Below are 13,998 nucleotides of genomic sequence, written 5' to 3'. Positions count from 1 at the left end.
TGATCTGATAATTAAAATGAGACCTGCTATTAAGCACAATCATTTCTGAACCTGTGGAAAGGGATGTACATTTGAACTCTTCAAACCATATTTTTATATACACAGAATTGATGAGTAAAAATGGGTTGGGAAGATTCACAATCAGGGGTGATCTCACACAAAGTTAGAATACATGAGGTGGTGTGGTGAGGATGGACCTAAATAGGCAGCATATGAAAACCACAGAAACGGAAAAAGGAACTGGGAGGCACTTTCTCATTACTTTAATCTGTTAATAAAGTATATAAAATAATAATACAAGAGAATATTTTAAAACTATAGAAAATAAAAAGAACCAGTTTATGTAAACTTGAAGAAGTCTCAAGACTTAAATAGCAATTTAGCAATTTCTTTTTGATAGGACAAAAAAGTTGCTGTGAGTAGAAAAGAAAAGCCAAATATTTCTCTTTTGAAAATATTTGAGAGTCATTTTTCAATTTTGGAAATTCCTTAGATAATTTTAAAAGAATTCAGTTACATGGCATGTAATACAGTGAAATAATAAATTAACTGTGATAGTACTAAAGAGTGCCATAAAATTTATCTTAATAAATTTGTCTAAAAAAATTTATCTAAATAAAATTGCTATACTGCTGCTGCTGCTGCTGAGTTGCTTCAGTCACGTCTGATTCTGTGCTACCCCATAGACAGCAGCCCACCAGGCTCCTCTGTCCCTGGGATTCTCCAGGCAAGAACACTGGAGTGTGTTGCCATTTCCTTCTCCAATGCATGAAAGTGAAAAGTGAAAGTGAAGTCTCTCAGTCATGTCCAACTCTTCACGACCCCATGGACTGCAGCCTACCAGGCTCCTCTGGCCATGGGATTTTCCAGGTAAGAGTACTGGAGTGGGTTGCCATTGCCTTCTCTACTAAAATTGCTATACAAATTTATCTAAATATGAACTGTAATATTATTTATTATATGCAGGTAAGTGGTAAAGAATGGGGCTGGAGGAATCAACCTGCCTAACTTCAGACTATACTACAAAGCTACAGTCATTAAGACTGTGTGGTTTTGATACAAAAACACAAATATATACCAATGGAACAAGACAGAAAGTCCAAAGATAATCCCATGTGCCTATGGACACCTTGTCTTTGACAAATAAGGCAAGAATATACAGTGGAGAAAAGACAGCCCCTTCAATAAGTGGTACTGGGATAACTGGACAGCTACATGCAAAAGAACAAAACCTGAACACTTTCTAAGCACTATACACAAAAAAGAAACTCAAAATTGATTAAAGATTTAAACGTAAGGACAGAAATTATAAAACTCTTAGAGGAAAAAAAAACATAGGCCGTACACACTTTAAATACATAACAGCAAGGTCATCTTTGACTCACCTCCTAGAGTAATGGAAACAAATGGGATTTAGTTAAATTTAAAAGCTTTTGCACAGCAAAGGATACTATAAACAGGATTAAAAGGCAACCCTCAGAATGGGAAGAAATAATTGCAAATGAAGTGATGGACAAAGGATTAATCTCCAAAATAGACAAGCCATTCCTGAAGCTCAGTACCAGAAAAACAAACAATCAGTAAATGAGGTATCACCTCACATTGGTCAGAATGGCTATCATTAAACAAACAATAAATGCTGGAGAGAATGTGAAGGAGAGGGAACCCTCTTGCATTGTCAGTGGGAATATAAACTGATACAGCCACAATGGAGAACAGTACGGAGAATCCTTAAAAAATAGGATAGAATTACCACATGACCCAACAATCCCACTCCTGGGCATACAATCTGAGAAAACCATAACTGAAAGAGACACATGTACCCCAATGTTCTTGACAGCACCTTTTACAATAGTTAGAGCATAGGAAGTCATGTAGCCTTAGGAAGCATTACAATGAACAAAGCTAGTGGAGGTGATGGAATTCTAGCTGAGCTATTTTGCATCCTAAAAGATGATACTGTTAAAGTGTTGCATTCAACACACCAGCAAATTTGGAAAACTCATCAGTGGCCATGGAAAAGGTCAGTTTGCATTCTAATTGCAAACAATGGCAATGCCAAGAATGTCCAAACTACTGCACAATTGCACTCATTTCACATGCTAGCAAGGTAGTGCTCAAAAATCTTCAAGATAGGCTTCAACAGTACGTGAAGAGAGAACTTCCAGATATACAAGCTGGATTTAGAAAAGGCAGAGGAACCCGAGATCAAATTGCCAGTATCTGATGGACAGGGAGGCCTGGCCTGCTGTGATTCATGGGGTCGCAAAGAGTCGGACACGACTGAGCGACTGAACTGAACTGAACTGATGGATCATAGAAAAAGCAAGAGAATTCCAGAAAAAAATCTACTTCTGCTTCACTGACTACATTAAAGTCTTTCATTGTATGGATCACAACAAACTGTGGAAAATTTAAAGAAATGGGAATACCAGATCACCTTACCTGTCTCCTATAAATCCTGTATGCAGTTCAAGAAGCAACAGTTAGAACCAGACATGGAACAATAAACTGGTTCAAATTTGTGAAAGGAGTACATCAAGATTGTATATTTTCATCCTACTTATTTAACTCAAATGCAGAGTGAAGTTGCTCAGTTGTGTCTGACTCTTTGCAACCCCATGGACTGTAACCTACCAGGCTCCTCCGTCCATGGAATTTTCTAGGCAAGTGTACTGGAGTGGGTACATCCTGGTAAATGCCAGGTTGGATGAATCACAAACTGGAATCAAGATTGCTGGGAGAAATATCAATAAACAGAGCTATGCAGATGATAGCATTCTAATGGCAGGAAGTGAAGAGGAACCAGAGAGCCTACTGATGAAGATGAAAGAGGAGAGTGAAAAAACTGGCTTAAAACTCAACATTCAAAAAAGTAAAATCATGGCATCCAGCCCCATCACTTCATGGCAAATAGATGGAAAACAATGGAAACAGTGACAGACTTTATTTTCTTGGGCTCCACAATTACTGGTGAATGTAGCCATGAATGTAAAACTTCCAAGCTTTCTTCTTGGAAAGAAAGCTATGACAAGCCTAGAGAGTATATTAAAAAGCAGAGACACTACTTTGCTGACAAACATCTGTATAGCCAAAGGTATGGTTTTTTCCAGTAGTTATTTATGTATGTGTGAGTTGGAGTTGGGCCATAGAAAAGGCTGAGCACCAAAGAATCGATGCTTTCAAATTATGGTGCTGTAGAAGACTCTTAAGAGTCCCTTGGACAGCAAGGATATCAAACCAGTCAATCTTAAAGGATATCAATCTTGAATATTCATTGGAAGTACTGATGCTGAAGCTGAAGTTCCAATACTTTGGTCACCTGATGCGAAAAACTGAATCACTGGAAAACACCTTGTTGTTGGGAAAGACAGAAGGCAGGAGGAGAAGGGGCCAGCAGAGGATGAGACGGTTGGATGGCCTCACCAACTCAATGAAAGTGAGTTTGAGCAAACTCCAGAAAAGTGAAGGACAAGGAAGCCTGGTGTGCTGCAGTCCATGGGGGTTACAAAGAGTTGGACACAACTGAGGGACTGGACAACAACAGCAGCAACAACAGCTGTATAATTTTGTGAATATTTTAGGAAATGTGAATAAAAATCCCAGTTATTATCTATTTACTTTTCATGCTGGCTACATTAACCAGTTTTCAAGATTACCTTGACTCATTCTCTGCCTACATATACCTTTATGTATATCACTTGCACATAATTTGTCTATATGACGAATACAATTCAGTAGAAGTAATGGTATGCATCTTTCTAGATTAGAGTATGATGGCACTGTGTCTTCCATCCTGGTCTCTCTCTTGTGTCAGTGTGTCTGTGAAAGCCAGTCATGCAGTTTATGGTATGAAGCGTCCAAGAGGTAAGAAGCTAAGGCCTCCTCTCAATAGCCAGGTGAATGAGCTGAGATGAGGTCAAGCCTTTAGGAAAAGCAGCATGGGCTCACAGACTGATTGTGACCTCATGGGAAAATGTGAACTAGAACTATATCACTAAGCTGCTGCCAGAATCCTGACCCTCAGAAACCATGTGCAAGAGTTAATTGGTTGCTTCAGGCTGCTAGTATTTGAGTCAATTTGTTACATAGCAACAGATATTATACACAGATCAACTTGTAAACATATATATATATTTACATAGTTTATTAAATATATAAAATGTGTATAATATTCAGATATATAAATGCAATTACATATTTTATTAAGTATATAAAATGTGTATATATACATATATAAATATATTTACATATTTTATTATAATATTTAATATATTTTATTTATTTATTTATCTTTAAATTTTATTTTATTTTTAAACTTTACAATATTGTATTAGTTTTGCCAAATATATATTATTACCTTTATACATGTCCTTTAGAAAAAGTTTAAGAGATGAAGAGAAAATTCACAAAGGAGATAAAAATGAGGTAAAAAAACATTATTGTGGGAGAGTCATGTTTTCTTTGAACTTAAAAACAGGAAAAAAAGTTATGATGCAGAATTTCTTAACAAAAATAGTAGACCGATGATGAATATATTAAGGCCCATTCTCCATGAAAACCCTAGAGCTTTATATGCATTTTCTGCCAAGTGATCTAGTGCACTAAATACATATAACATCACAAGCAATCTTAAACATCTAAACTCCTTGAGAAGCAAAATCACCATTAGATGAAATTTTAATGCAATTTTTGTGGTTCTTACTTTGAGAGGTTTAGAACAGTGCTAAACAGAGTGTTGAGAGTGAAGTTAAAATAACTCCTAATGCTAAGATTATGGATTTCATAGTCTTGTGTTGAAAAATTCCTTAAAATTCAGATCTACAAGAAATAAAATTATGAAATAAGGATTACTGAAATTTCAGAGTACAGAATACAAAGAGCATTTTAAGTCAATGGAAAGATTATGTTTGCTCAGAGAAAAAGAATATATTAATCATATTATTACGTGTCTCGTAACATTCATATAAAACATCTGAGTGTGATTTCATAAGCAAGTATACTTTAACTAATATCCAATTGAAGCAGCCTACAAAAATTTAGGGGAGAGGGATATTCAGACTACCCTTAAATCAAAGGTGCTCCTAACAGAGCAATTTTTTTTGTCCTCTAGTAGTGTGGAAGGCTACACTTTCCACACCTTTCAGTGTTACCAATAATCATCTATGAATTGATTTGTCTTCAGAAATAATCATACAACTTTTAGAATCAAGGTTAAGGGCTTCCCTGGTGGCTCAGCTGGTAAAGAATCTGCCTGCAATGTGGGAGACCTGGGTTTGATCCCTGGGTTGGGAAGATCCACTGGAGAAGGGAAAGGCTACCCACTCCAGTATTTTGGCCTGGAGAATTCCATGAACTGTATAGTCCATGGGATCACAAAGAGTCAGACACAACTGAGTGACTTTCACTATCACTTTAAGGGTATGAGAACAAAAATGACAAATAATATAATAGTTAAATACTTTTATAATTATTCCATAATTATAATGTTTTACCCTCATAACTTTATATCCTTATTTCATAGATGCATAAATAGCAATAGAGTAGTTAAGTAACTTTTCCAAGATCACACAAACATATTTAATGTTTATGTCCAGTCATGCATTTTTTTTTTATTCTAATGTCATTCAATAGCATTCTAGTGACTTTCCAATGTATTCTGGCACCTCTGAGATGTCTTGTAATCTTTTGAATACTAACAGACAGATCTGTAGGCCTTAGCACATGTTATCTCTGACTTTCTCTGATATTCACAATCAGTAATAGATTACCACTAATCTTTGTAGAGGAGAAAAGAAAAAAAAGAAAAGTTCCTTATTTCTGCTATTTTGTCGTCTTGGAGGAAGAAAGAAATAACAAAACCAAAATTAGGCAGGGATTTCCCTGGCTGTCCAGTGGTTAAGACTCTTGCTCTCAACACAGAGAGCCAGGGTTGGTTCCCTAGTTAGGGAACTAGATCCTACATGCTATATATATAAAAATATATATAAAATACAATACAATATATATATATATATATATATATATATATATATATATAAAATTCAAAGAAAAGCAAATAAGATCCAAATCCCAAACTTCATCAGACTTTACAACCAAAATGATTGAAAATTTACCTAAACATTTCAGAAAAAATTTGATTAAATCGGCCTTTTCAGTGAAATTCTCTCAACATATAATGGGTTAGGAAAAAAAATGAATACTGATGCTCATTGATCAAAAGTCAATATATTGCTAGAGCCATAAGCAGCCTCATTTTACACATGAAGACAATGAGGCCTAGAAAATCTGTATGTAATCCAAGGTCATATCATTGGGATCAGAGAGTAAATCTCTTTTTTCCTATTACACAATTTTCCTATTCATTTTACAATTTTTATAAATGTTTTTATTCAAGGTTCATATTCAGTGGTGCTTTGTAAAATATATTATTACAAGTTCCTATCTATCCTCACCATTTTCTTTCTTGCATAAAGTGATGAATACATAGCTAAAAATTATATATTTAAAAGAACATTTCAGATTATATTAGGTTTTAGTAAAAGTATTAGGTACTTCTAGTTGAACTAGTAAGAAGTACTAATGTACTTCTAAGCACACATTAATATGTATGCTGCTGCTGCTGCTAAGTCGCTTCAGTCGTGTCCGACTCTGTGGGACCCCATAGACGGCAGCTCATGAGGCTCCCGTCCCTGGGATTCTCCAGGCAAGAACACTGGAGTGGGTTGCCATTTCCTTCTCCAATGCATGAAAGTGAAAAGTGAAAGTGAAGTCGTTCAGTCATGCCAGACTCTTAGCGACTCCATGGACTGCAGCCCACCAGGCTCCTCTGCCCATGGGATTTTCTAGGCAAGAATGCTGGAGTGGGTCGCCAGTGCCTTCTCTGATTAATATGTATAGTTACATATTATTATACAATATAGTTACATATTGCCTAAAAACTAATGGAATTCCTAGATCATTGACTCAATCTGATTTTGTCAGAAAAAAATGAGTACATATGTATGTTCTTACACAGGTATATTTATACACATGCAGGCACATGCACAAAATCTGTTGAGTTAATGTTAGAGATTCATGGGTTTCCTCAAAGTCTATCCAGGAACCTTGGACCTCATTTTAGATCACTGTTGAAAAATACTTCTTTTTTACTGCTTATAATGACTATTTTCCTCCACAATCATGTAAATTCCTGAAAGTTGATAGAGATAGTATTATTTTTAGTTATTATTGACTTGAGACATATTAATATGTCTTTTGTTACCCAAACATTATTGACTGGAGATGTTATCAATAGGTTGTTAGAGAGTAATACAATTAACATCACCATGAAAAGATAGAGTTTAAAACTGAACAAGGGTTCATCATTAAACTTATGATTGTTGTTATTATTCACATTTTGCTCTGTTCCAACCTTGTGTATATTATAAACATAAAATTTTCAAAAATCTTGCACCACAAAATTTGAAATGAAGAATTTTTCAGTAAACCTTATGCAGTTATTTTCTCTGATTGTTAGAACAACATATATACTAGTGTCTCAGAAGATGACAGTTCTTTAGACTACAGCTCTGATTCAGATGATGTGAATATCAGACCAACAAAAGGACAAAAAAACATTAAGATTGGTTCTGAAAGGGAAAGAGAAAATGAAACCCACGGTGCTGGAGAATGCTCCTGCACTTCTATACAAGAGCTGACTGAAGACAACATCTCATGGAAATCAGAAGACTTTACAGGTGTAACTACTGAGTGTAATAACCTGCAGAGTGTTAATGAGAGGAAAGAATTAATTTGGGGCCAGCCAAAATAAAAATCACTGGCCACAGACATTAATTTCTACAAAAGTCTCCTGCTCAATAAGTTCAGTTTATTTGTTGGTCTGATTGATTCATAGTGAGAGCTTCTGGAAAGGAAAGAAGCAGACTACTTGTTCTGATGAAATTTAGGAATTTATTGGGAACTGTATTTATCCAGATCATCCCTATTTCCCATTTTCATCGATGATTGACATTCAACTAGATTCATTATATTAGAGAGAAAGGAAACTTTGAGTTTAGGAGATTACCACCTTTTGTAATTATATTCTAGATAGTTAATAAATCGGGCCTTGAATTTGAGAGTTTTCACAACATTCATGTAAGAGATAAATAAAAGTCTTTAGAGGAAAAAAAAACTTACAAAAAACCACTTGTGGATTTTTTAAAAATAATGAGCAAAGCAAAATGCTCCTGGCTTGAGAATACTTATGCCAATTTTACCTGAAAGCAAGTATTTTACTTTTGTAACAGAAATCTTTAGGAACAAGGTCTGTAATGGAACTGCTGACAACTCTAACTATGGATTTGCTACTGGGTTCCTCAACAATGCCTTACACATATCTTTGTGAAAAAAATTGAAAGCAGCAGTAATAAAGCATAGACTTATAATATTGAAATTCTCTCTTTCTCTCCCTCCCGCACCCTCTCTGTTTTTTTAACCTCCAGGGAGAAAACCAATTAGAGAAAGACAATCTAGATAAATAGACTGGGAAACAGCCTGGCTGTCTCTATGCTTCATTACCCTTCCTCTTTCTCCTCTCACATTTTCCACAAATGGCTTGATTATGTTTACCTGACATCCTCACACTTCCCTGCTGACTGGCTGTAGGTGCTTTGAAGCCAAGAGAGACAATGTTTTCCACAAATATACTCCCTTGTAGAGAGGCCAGTCTTTCTGAATATGCAGCTGTAACTTCAATATGCCTGTGATTGTAGTTCCACTTGCTGAAACTATTCTGCACAACAGGCGTAAGTGGAAGCATGATTGCACTAGGGGTGCAAACGCTCCGCATTAACTAAGCAAACACAGAATCACAGGTTAGGAGTCCATGCCCTGGATAACCAGCATGCCCCCTTAAAGGCTGATCAAATGTTGAACTCTTTATATTTCCAGAAGCCAGGGCTTCAGAAACATGGCTGCCACATTTTCATGCCCTTTACTCTCAAATAAAGCAGGATAATGGCCTCTAACTGTTTCACTGAAATAAAATGGTTTTTTCCATGACGAATCTCTTTGCAAACACTGTCTGGGATGAGAGTTGCAGGGAAATAACAAGCAGCAGAGCTGATTTTCCTGAATTCTCTCTTTATGGATTGAGCCATAAACCTATAACAATGTGAAGGCTTCAGAGATTTTGTAGTTGTCCTCGTAAGAAATAGACATTCTAATTTCTTACAGTTCAGGTTGTAGAAGTAGGCACATTTTCCCCATAGTCACCAGGCTATGAATCTGAGTAACTAATCTACTGATAATTACATGTGATGCTTCAAATTAGAAACCAATATTACATGTGTGAATTAATGGCATTTCATTATGTGTTACTGTCTCCATCAATAAACTGTGACTAGATTTAAGCTTTGCAGGTCTGAGTAACTCGGGAGAGTTCTGTTCAAGTGCAGTTTCAATCAAGGGTAGTATGAAATGATGAATGAAGGAACCCAAATACACTGAATATATCTCAGAGGCAAAATCAGCTAGAGTTTCCCAGTGTGTGTGAGTCGAATTTTTCTCATGCTGGAGCATTGCAGGAATGGAAAGTAAATGGAGATTTAAAATCCTGAGTGACTCTCAATCTACACTACAGATTAAACAAGTCATATTTATGAATTTTAAGTTAGACTGGTTACAAGCTGACCCAGCTCACTGAGTAGAAAGAACTTGGTCTGAATTTGTGAACCCTAAATCGCTGAAATCCAAGCTTTGTCTAGCAAGTGATAAAACTGAATCAAGAACAGAAGCTGAATTTAATAGAGGCCCCAGTGATTCTCCTCTCTCATTTGCAACCTCCAACTTCACTGGCTTGTTACAGCTGAATAAGCAGCACTTATTTAGTGAATAAAATGCTGCCTTCCCTATCTCCTCACCCCTCTTCTCAAATTATGCAGTTTTCTTCCCAAACTCAGCCTGCTATTTTAAATGAAAAAAAAATCTGCAGCCCTATCTCTGCATTAGTGGAACATGGAGGACACTAAAGTTCAGCTCAAAATGATGAATCAGTGAAGAAGCCCTCCTTCTCTGCCATTACCGAGGGCTAGCCCTGGCCTGTTAGTTCAAGGCAAAATTTGCATTTATTTGTATGTGTGGATAGGGGTTACATATTATTAATTTGCCACTAGTAAGGGTACTCCCCAATATCTGTCTCAGTAAGGACTGGGAAAGAAATTCATTTTTCAGATTTGGAAGATTGCCACTTCTAAACAGATTTTATTATATTCACCTCAAATACACTTATAAACATGATGAGTCTCAAATATGTATTAATACTACATTTATTTTTGTATACATATTTAGGTGAGGAAATGTAAAAGGAATTTTAATGCTTTTTACTATATTCCAAATCCTTGTACAAGAATTGATGCTTTTGAACTGTGGTGTTGCAGAAGACTCTTGAGAGTCCCTTGGACTGCAAGGAGATCCAACCAGTCAATACTAAAGGAAATCAGTCCTGAATATTCATTGGAACGACTGATGCTGAAGCTGAAACTCCAATACTTTGGCCACCTCATGCGAAGAACTGACTCACTGGAAAAGACCCTGATGCTGGGAAGATTGAAGGCAGGAGGAGAAGGGGACAGCTGAAGATGAGATGGTTGGATGGCATCACCGATTCAATGGACATGAGTTTGCGTAAGCTCCGGGAGTTGGTGATGGACAGGGAGGCCTCGCATGCTGCAGTCCATGGGGTTGCAAAGAGTCGGACATGATTGGGACTGAACTGAACTGAAATCCTTGTATCAATTTTTTTTTTTCTCCAGAATTATCTTTCTGCCATCCTAATTTCTTCTCACTCTTTCTAGTTTTCTCATATGTTAACAATATAATAATAGGTTTAAATACTGGGGTTTCTATTGGAATACATCATAATTCCAGATACTGCCCCACTACCTGACTACTTCACTGAAATTGATCATGTCTCTGATCATGATGTCTTAACTGAAATTGATCATTGATCCTTTGTCTCTTAGTTGTATCTAGATTAGACATTCTTTCAGTTTACTCAAGCTAACATTTGTAGCCCTGAATTATGTAAACTGATGGACTTTTCTTCTAAAAAACAATGTAACTTTTGAGAAAGTTAGTGTATCCTTAATTGTGCCAATGATGCTGCAAACTCCATAGTTTGTTAGTCAGATTTACAACCCCAAAGCAGTATTCTCTTTCTTTTTTCTCTATCTTTTAAAAACTGTAATTAGTTTGTTCCAAAGCATTTCTAAAACATATATTTAATCTATAATTTGGGGCACATAATAATCCCTAAATGCCGTACAATCAGTCTCTGCAACTATGGAGACCTGTGTCCTGATTTTACACTCATGGTTTTGAAGTCTCTAATCTTCCATGTGATTCTATTCTTTTCAGTAAGAATCACCTTCATCAAGTATCAATTTCTCTTTCAGAGGCCAACGTATCCTTGTAATTGCATCTCAAATTAAATTTATAGTTAGGGGATTCTCTTGTGACTGTTAATTACTAGGTTCAACAAAATGAGAAAGGAGGAGAATTACATTTGTCTATCCTGTATTCATTATATGCATCCTCTCATTTTAGACTCAGGGCAAACCTGAAAAGAAAGAAGTATTTTTTTCCTTTATACAGGAAAGAAACTGAGACTTCCACATACCAGAGAATGTTCTTAAATCCCCCAAACTGACAAAACTTTAGGTAAAAAAACTTCCCTAATCTAAAGAGGGACAGGGAGATAAGGAGAGGGAGACAGCAGGAATGCCGTTTGCCACTGCCAGGAAACAAGGATGCTATACTTGAGATTAACTGACAGGGTAACAATGACCTTCTTCTTTCATTAATTCACACATGTCCTGTATAGTCTCTAAATATATTTATTCAATAGGTGATGCATAACTTCTTGAGATATAAAGGAGTATTATAGAAGAAAACAGAAAAAAAAAAAAAACAGTGCCCAAATTAACCTCAGCCCAGAGTACATACTAATTGTGTCCACGTACTTTTGTTGAAAAATAGATAATGTAAATGATAGAGCCAAAACATCAACATTTAATTCATGGATAGATGTGATTAAAAATCACTGAAATTATGAACTGCATCATCATGGTCAAGCACATCCTGCTGACTGTTTTAATTTGAGCAGATATATTTGTCAATTTGAATTAAAGTGCATATTGCATGGAGTATGCATGCTTCCTTTCCAGGTCTTGTTAGGACAATATGCAATAACAATATTAAACAATAAACAACTCATGCACATATTGGGAAAGAAATACTTTGAGAAATAATATAAAGACTAAAGCAGTAAAACATAATAGGTTTTTTTTTAGGAATATATACATATATATATATTTAAAGGAGTTAATAGTTCCTTGTTAAGCAAAATCAAAGTTTGGCTATAGAATGACATGAAATATCTAAGTTATAGTCAGCACAGGTTGCTTACATAAAGACATACCCATTTTAACATAAACAGCATATCACAGCATAAAAGCGCACCCCAATTTGACTCTCGTAAGGTACAAGTTAAACATCTATCTGTTGAGTGGTATCATCTCCAGATCTCTATATTGAGTTCAGGAGTGGATTCAAGGTTTTTCTGGGTCTTTCTCAAGGGCTCTCCTTCTCTTCAGTATTTCTCACTATTCCCATTTTCCTTCTACTTACATGGAATTATCATTCTTAAATTTAAATTAATTAACTAATTAATTTATTTGGCGGCACCAGGTTTTAGACACACATGTGCAGAATCTTCGATCTTCATTTCCACATGCTGCGTCTTTAGCTGTGGCATGCAAACTCTAGCTGAAGCTTGCAGGATCTAGTTCCCCATCCAGGGATGGAACCTAGGCCCCCTGTATTGGGATTGCAGAGTCTTAGCCACTTGACCACCAAGGAAATACCTGACAGTTTTAAATTTAACACCTCATTTTCATCACTTGCTCATGTCAGTTCCTTGAAATGTTATTGTCCATAAATTTTGACATATATTTTTATAACAGAAGCAGACGCTAAAAGATGTAGACACAACACAATTTAATCCAATGGGTATTTAAAAAGTACAAAGTAAGAATTCACTTGCCGACTTACTGGATATTATACATTATTAAATGTCTATTTTATTTCCATGATCTGAAACTGACTTCTCACCCAAGAAAAGGGATTCATTTCTAAGCATTTATGTCTTTCTTTGATGGAAACAGAAGACAAGTTTCCTCTTTAACAAAACTGTCCCAGGGGTGGAAAAAAAAATGCTTTCCAAATTAGAGTACAAGTCTTCCTTAAATGTCAGTGTGTGGTAAATCAGATATGGTAGCAGTCTTTTAAATTTCATAAAAGCTAGTTAAGATGGTGTATTTTGCCATTTTGCAGATGGTCCATCGAGTTAGTTCTGTTATCAGAGTTATTTTCATCTTCTGAATCATCTTCATCATCACCGGCGAAGACCTCATCGGGAGCCACCGTCACCCAGTCCTGGGCTTCCTGCTGTACCTGAGAGCAGGAGAGCTCAGTCACCAGCTCCCTCATCTGAGCCACACCCGGTAACAAGCTCTGGAAAGGGTCGGTGACACCCGCGGCGCCGCACAAGGCACCCGTGGCTGCCGTCGCTGCGCTTACAGTCTGAGGTACTCACCCTGTAACAGCTCCATAGCGACCGCTGAGCTTCAGGAGCATGCCACAGTCAATAAGTTATTTTTAAGTTCAGAGAATAACATGTCTCTCTTACTGCCTTCTTCCTCAAAATTAAAGGAAATATCACCTGCTGTAGTAATCAAATATCTTTAGTATGACTTTAGATGGCAATACAAATTCCAATCTTTGTAATCACTTCAACTGTATAAGAGTGTGAAATATACATTTAATTAATGAAGGATATAATGCAATAGTAGAGAAAGGCCTATGAAACATATGAAAATAATAAAATGCTGAGATTTGGAGATGAAAGAGATAATAACATCTACCAAACAGGTTTTAGTACTCTCACTTGGAGAT

General features: G+C 36.2%; 1 pseudogene; it reads right to left on the bottom strand.

Annotated features, from left to right (window-relative positions):
• Positions 1–13,348: 13,348 nt before the first annotated feature.
• On the bottom strand, positions 13,349–13,655 carry LOC133250076 (EKC/KEOPS complex subunit GON7-like; annotated as a pseudogene).
• Positions 13,656–13,998: the final 343 nt, after the last annotated feature.

Source organism: Bos javanicus, chromosome 6 (assembly GCF_032452875.1).
Source record: "Bos javanicus breed banteng chromosome 6, ARS-OSU_banteng_1.0, whole genome shotgun sequence".
In the NCBI taxonomy this organism is placed as follows: domain Eukaryota; kingdom Metazoa; phylum Chordata; class Mammalia; order Artiodactyla; family Bovidae; genus Bos; species Bos javanicus.
This window is presented reverse-complemented; position numbering and strand designations above follow the sequence as displayed.